Consider the following 6,659-nt stretch of genomic DNA (forward strand, 5'->3'; position numbering starts at 1 on the left):
TTTATGCTTGTGGGTAAACAGTATTTCTTGATATTTCTTTGACAGTGTTGACATAGAGATTGTCTGGCTTGCCTACTCTGGAACATGCAACATATTATTGTCCATGTTTAGGAGTCCCTTTCAAATCTATAATACTTTATCTCTCTGTGTGTGAATCATATATATCTATTAGGCCTGGGTAACAACGGAAAAATTTGTTTCTAAAATCGATTCGTTTTTTGGGGGTTTTTTGCGTTCCGTTATTTAAAATAATTACAAAATTTTCCTTAAAAAAAGTTCGATATTTACGAAATTTCGTAAATGGTAAAAAAATTACGAAACAATAACGAAACAATAACGAATCGATTCGTTAATGGCGGCCGCGATCGCACAATACGCTAAAAAAACTTCTGAAGCTTCCCTCTCCCTCTGTTGTTGACTGTTGGTGTGATATTATAATTTTTTTCACTAATTAAACAAAAAACAACTATAAAACTTGCCCCAGACATGCGGAAATAATAACGAAACGACCTCAAACCAATAACGAAACGAATACAAAACGAAATACGAAGCATTTACAAAACGTATTTAAAAATTCGTTTCGTTTTTAAGTTGTTCCAGAATGGTTCGTTATCGCTTCGTTATTAAAAAATTAATGAATTTTTAACGAATTACGAATTAACGAAACGCAACCGCCCAGCCCTAATATCTATCCATATCTATGGCTGGATGGCTCTCTGTCAGGAGGGCTTTGATTATGTTTTCTTACCCTGGTGAAGGGAGTTGGACTGGATGGCCTTAGGTATTTTCTGTTGGTCATGGGGGTTCTGTGTGGGAAGTTTGCCCCAGTTCTGTCATTCGTGGGGTTCATTCAGAATGCTCTTTGATTGTAGGTGAACTATAAATCCTAATAACTACAACTCCCAAATGCTTTTTTTGCTGCCACATCACATTGTTGGCTCATGTTTAACTTGTTGTCCACGAGGACTCCAAGATCTTTTTCACACGTACTGCTCTCGAGCCACATATCCCCCATTCTGTATCTTTGTATGTCATTTCCCCCCCTGAAATTGACTTCTCATATTTTGAAACTCAGCATCCATTCCACCTTCTTGCTTCTCTATTCCCAGACATGGCCCTTCCTTGGCTTCTCTCTCTATATGTATAGAAATAAAGTAAAATAAATAAATAAATAAATAAATAAGTGTGTAATGTGTGATGTGATTTTAACTCCACTAAACCAAGGGTTCAGGGCCCGGTGTGCCAAGCTTCCAAAAGACCAAATGAGACACAGATGGGCTGGAGGCAAAATCAGAGGCTTTATTCTCAGTGGCCAGAGAGGATGTCAGCAAAGATAGCATTCCAAATAATAATAATAATAATAATAATAATAATAATAATAATAATAATCTTTATTTGTTACCCCGCCACCATCTCCCCAATGGGGACTTGGAGCGGCTTACATGAGGCCAAGCCCAAATGACAATTACAATAAAGAAAACCAAAACCACAAACCGAAAACGCGAACAATAAACAACAACATCATAGGTAAATAAAACACATGAATACATAACAATATGAAAAATAAAAAAAATATGCACAGGCACTATAATAATGGGCGGTCAACATGTAGTAATCAAGAAGACAAACTGATTAAAACTAATTAAAAAGAACTAACATACCGTAATTGCAAATACAGAGCATATTTGGCAGATATTCAAGAATACTGCGCTGGCTCCTGATTGGTTCAGGAAGTGTCCAGCTAGGGTCGACTCCCCTCATCTCTTATTGGTTTTTGCTTTGCCGGGACACTTCAATAAACTGTCTTTGGACTGTGCCAGATAGACAATGGGTGCTTGAGGTGTTGGCTGTCTAAATGGGTGTTTCAAGGATGGGTCTGGTCTGGGGCATAGAAGAGGAAGCGTTCCCAAAGATATCCCAGATCATATCCCAGATCCCAGGGGCTGTAGCACAAACTCATTGTGTCCCTCATTGTGCCCCTTCCCCCCCCCCCCCCCAAATCTCCTGATACACTGTGAAAGTATTATGATAATTTGGGGAATCATTTTCTGAAGTTCAAGGTGTGAAGCCACATCCCAAGGAAACTGATGAGAGGTTATTACAGGACAAAATGGAGAAGGCAGTGCAGGTACGCTTGTAAGTCTCTTTCATAATTCATAATTTTGGGGGTCTAATTTTCGGTAACACCCATATCCACCCCTACTGCACTACAGAACTGATGCAGTTTGACGCCACTTTAACTGCCATGACTCAATGCTATGGAAAGCTGTTGTTTACAATCTATTTATCATTCTTTGCCAGGGTGTTGGGGCAAACTACAACTCCCAGAACTCCAGAGCATTGCCTCGTTGCAGTTAAAGTGGTGTTTATTTATTTATTTATCGTGTCAGTATCAACCAGACAATTGTATTACATTTTTAACAAATTTTTAACAAACAGACAAAACAGAGTTTGCAAGCTTGGTAGTTGATTAAATGCCCTTTGACCAGTAGCTGTCCACTTGGAGTGCCTCTGGTGTTGCTGCAAGGAGGTCCTCCACTGTGCATGTGGCAGGGCTCAGGTTGCATTGCAGCAGGTGGTCAGTGGTTTGCTCCTCTCCACACTCGTGTGTCGTGGACTCCACTTTGTGGCCCCATTTCTGAAGGTTGGCTCTGCATCTCGTGGTGCCAGAGCGCAGTCTGTTCAGCACCTTCCAAGTCGCCCAGTCTTCTGTGTGCCCAGGGGGGAGTCTCTCATTTGGTATTAGTCATTGATTGAGGTTCTGGGTTTGAGCCTGCCACTTTTGGACTCTCGCTTACTGAGGTGTTCCAGCAAGTGTCTCTGTAGATCTTTTGAAAACTATATCTTGATTTAAGTCGTTGACGTGCTGGCTGATACCCAAACAAGGGATGAGCTGGAGATGTCTCTGCCTTGGTCCTTTCACTATTGGCTGCTACTTCCCAGCGAATGTCAGGTGGTGCGATACCAGCTAAACAGTGTAATTTCTCCAGTGGTGTAGGGCGCAGGCACCCCGTGATGATGCGGCATGTCTCATTAAGAGCCACATCCCCTGTTTTAGCGTGGTGAGATGTGTTCCACACTGGGCACGCGTACTCACCAGCAGAGTTATCACTTTAACTGCCATGACTCAATGCTATTGAAAGCTATTGTTTACAATCTATTTATCATTCTTTGCCAGAGTGTTGGAGCATCACCAAACTACAACTCCCAGCACTCCAGAGCACTGCCTCGTTGCAGTTAAAGTGGTATCAAACTGCATTAATTTGACAATGTAGATGCGTTTTTTGCTTGGTGAGGCACCAGCATTCTTAGGCAGAGAGGACTAAAGGCCTTGTCAAACTACCACTCCCAGTGTTCCATAGCCTTAAACCATGGCAGTTCAAGTGGGGTCAAACTGCATTGATTGGGCATCGCATCAATGCACTCCCTGAAAAATCCCTATTAGTTCCCTTGAGCTCATTAGAGAAAAAGCGGGATAGAAAATGTGGCTGATAAAACATACAGCAGGACCTTAGTATATATTTAGGTTTGTTTTCTGATTTTATTTTGTACTGCCTTCAACTTGTATTGTTTTGAATAAGTTGTTAGTCACTTTGAGTCTTTTTATTGGGAGAAAGGCAGGATATAAATGGATAATTATAACAACTGAAGTTTTAATGCAATTTGGACACTGTTTGGAAATAATAATAAAAGTAATAGATAACAATACATAGTTATTGATAATTATTAATAATCAATAATAATGTTCCCAGTGTTGATAAAAGATGGAGTAATAATAATAATAATACATAACAATACATAGTTATTGATAATTATTAATAATCAAAAATAATATTCCCAGCATTGATAACAGATGGAGTAATAATAAAAATATTAATACATAACAATACATAGTTATTGGTAATTATTAATAATTAATAATAATGTTTCCAGCATTGATAACAGATGGAGTAATAATAAAAATAATAATAATACATAACAATACATAGTTATTGATAACTATTAATTATCAATAATAATGTTTCCAGCGTTGATAACAGATGGAGTAATAACAAAAATAATAGATAACAATGCATAGTAATTGATAATTATTAATAATCAATAATAATATTCCCAGCATTGATAAAAGATGGAGTAATAATAAAATAATACATAACAATACATCGTTATTGATAATTATTAATAATCAATAATAATGTTCCCAGTGTTGATAACAGATGGAGTAATAATAAAAATAATACATAACAATACATAGTTATTGATAATTATTAATAATCAATAATAATGTTCTCAGTTGATAACAGATGGAGTAATAATAAAAATAATACATAACAATACATAGTTATTGATAATTATTAATAATCAATAATAATATTTCCAGCATTGATAACAGATGGAGTAATAATAAAAATAATACATAACAATACAGAGTTATTGATAATTATTAATAATCAATAATAATGTTCCCAGTGTTGATAACAGATGGAGTAATGATAATAATAATAGATAACAATACATAGTTATTGATAATTATTAATAATCAATAATAATGTTCTCAGTTGATAAGAGATGGAGTAATAATAAAAATAATAATTCATAACAATAGAGTTATTGATAATTATTAATAATCAATAATAATGTTCCCAGTGTTGATAACAGATGGAGCAATAATAATAATAATACATAACAATGCAGAGTTATTGATAATTATTAATAATCAATAATAATATTCCCAGCATTGATAACAGATGGAGTAATAATAAAAATAATAATTCATAACAATAGAGTTATTGATAATTATTAATAATCAATAATAATGTTCCCAGCGTTGATAACAGATGGAGCAATAATAATAATAATAATACATAACAATGCAGAGTTATTGATAATTATTAATAATCAATAATAATGTTCCCAGCATTGATAACAGATGGAAAGCACCTCGTGGACAGAGATTTGTCCCATAAGTCTGTGACACTCTGTAACTCCACAATGGACAATCGTGATGACAGAAGACCTTTTGCTCCGCTCTCCCCATCATCTGCTTCATCTCTGGTCACCTTGCCTGGGAGACAAGGGGCATATGGTAATGAATGGCGTTGATTGATGCCTCCTCCGCCAAGCACCATCTGCTGCCAACTGCTCCCTGTGCCAGGGCAGGGAGGGATTTGTATGTGCAGAGAATGATTCCCGTGCAAATTGGGAATGCATCCTCGATGGATAAAGCAGCTTCAGGGAGGAAAGGATGAAGCCTATCTCAACCAAAGGTATCCCCGGAGTCTTGATTTTCCCCTTTTGGTAAGTGGCCAATGCACTTGGGATTCCACCAGTCATCTGCACTGTGGAATGAATGCAGCCTGACACCATTAGGATTGATATGGAATTATTGGAGTTGTAGTTTTTGTGAGTTACACAAGGTCAAACTGCATTAATTCCACAGTGCCTATGCACCCAAAGTTTCCCTTCCAACCTATGGCTCTCGCATGCCCCCTTGTGTCCATTGGTTTGCTGTGATAGACGGGAAAAATAATCAGCTACTTAGGAATTGCTTTCTCTCAATTGAGTATTTTTTGAAAACAATGCATTATTTTTCCTGCCGTAATTCATTTCAGTTCAATTAATAACAAGAAATACAATTTTCCCCCTCCAATAATTACCCAAACTTATTTATTTATGTATTTATTATTTACTTTATTTGTATACCGCAGTTTCTCAGCCCTTAGGCGACTCAACGCGGTTAACAACAGGAGCAAAAATTCAATGCTAGCATCATACAAATCATTTAAAAACAATTAACACAATAATATACTAAGTAATTACACATCAGTAAACAACTCATTAGCATCTCATAACTAGAATCATGATCCAGCTCGTCATTCGTAGTTCCGTTTTCCTATATTCATTGTACTGCCTATCCAAACGCCTGTTCAAATAACCAGGTTTTCACTTTTCTCCGAAATACCATTAATGAGGGGGCCGATCTAATGTCCGTAGGAAGGTCGTTCCACAGCCAAGGGGCCACCACTGAGAAGGCCCTGTCCCTCGTCCCCGCCAAAGGTGCCTGTGTTGCAGGCGGGATCGAGAGCAGGGCCTCCCCAGAAGATCTTAAAGTCCTAGTGGGCTCGTAGGCGGAGATGCGTTCAGATAGGTAACTTGGGCCATTATTATTATTATTATTAGAAACACAACAAGATGAGTCCACAGCAGACAAGATCACTCTGCTGGTTGTTGTATTGGATCACATGTTGGACACTTCCCAAGTGTCTAGGACTGTGTGAAGTATCGGCGAATAATGCGTGCAGATCCCAGTAGGGTGGCAGATGGTAATCTTGTCAGCGCCGATTGTGTTCAAGTGCAGGCCAAAGTCTTTAGGCACTGCACCCTGTGTGCTGATCACCACTGGGACCAAATTTACTGGTTTGTGCCAGACTTTGCAGTTCGACCTTTAAATCCTCCTATTTCCAGCTTTTCCAGTTGCTTCTCTTCAATCCTGCTGTCGCCTGGGATTGCAACATCAATGATCCACACTCTGTTTTTCAACACGATTGTGAGGTCAGGAGTATTGTGCTCCAAAACTCTGACAGTCTGAATAATAATAATAATAATAATAATAATAATAATTTTTATTATTATTATTACAACAACAACAACTGTTAAGT

The sequence above is a fragment of the Anolis sagrei genome, chromosome 7 (genome assembly GCF_037176765.1).
Source record: "Anolis sagrei isolate rAnoSag1 chromosome 7, rAnoSag1.mat, whole genome shotgun sequence".
Lineage (NCBI taxonomy): Eukaryota > Metazoa > Chordata > Lepidosauria > Squamata > Dactyloidae > Anolis > Anolis sagrei.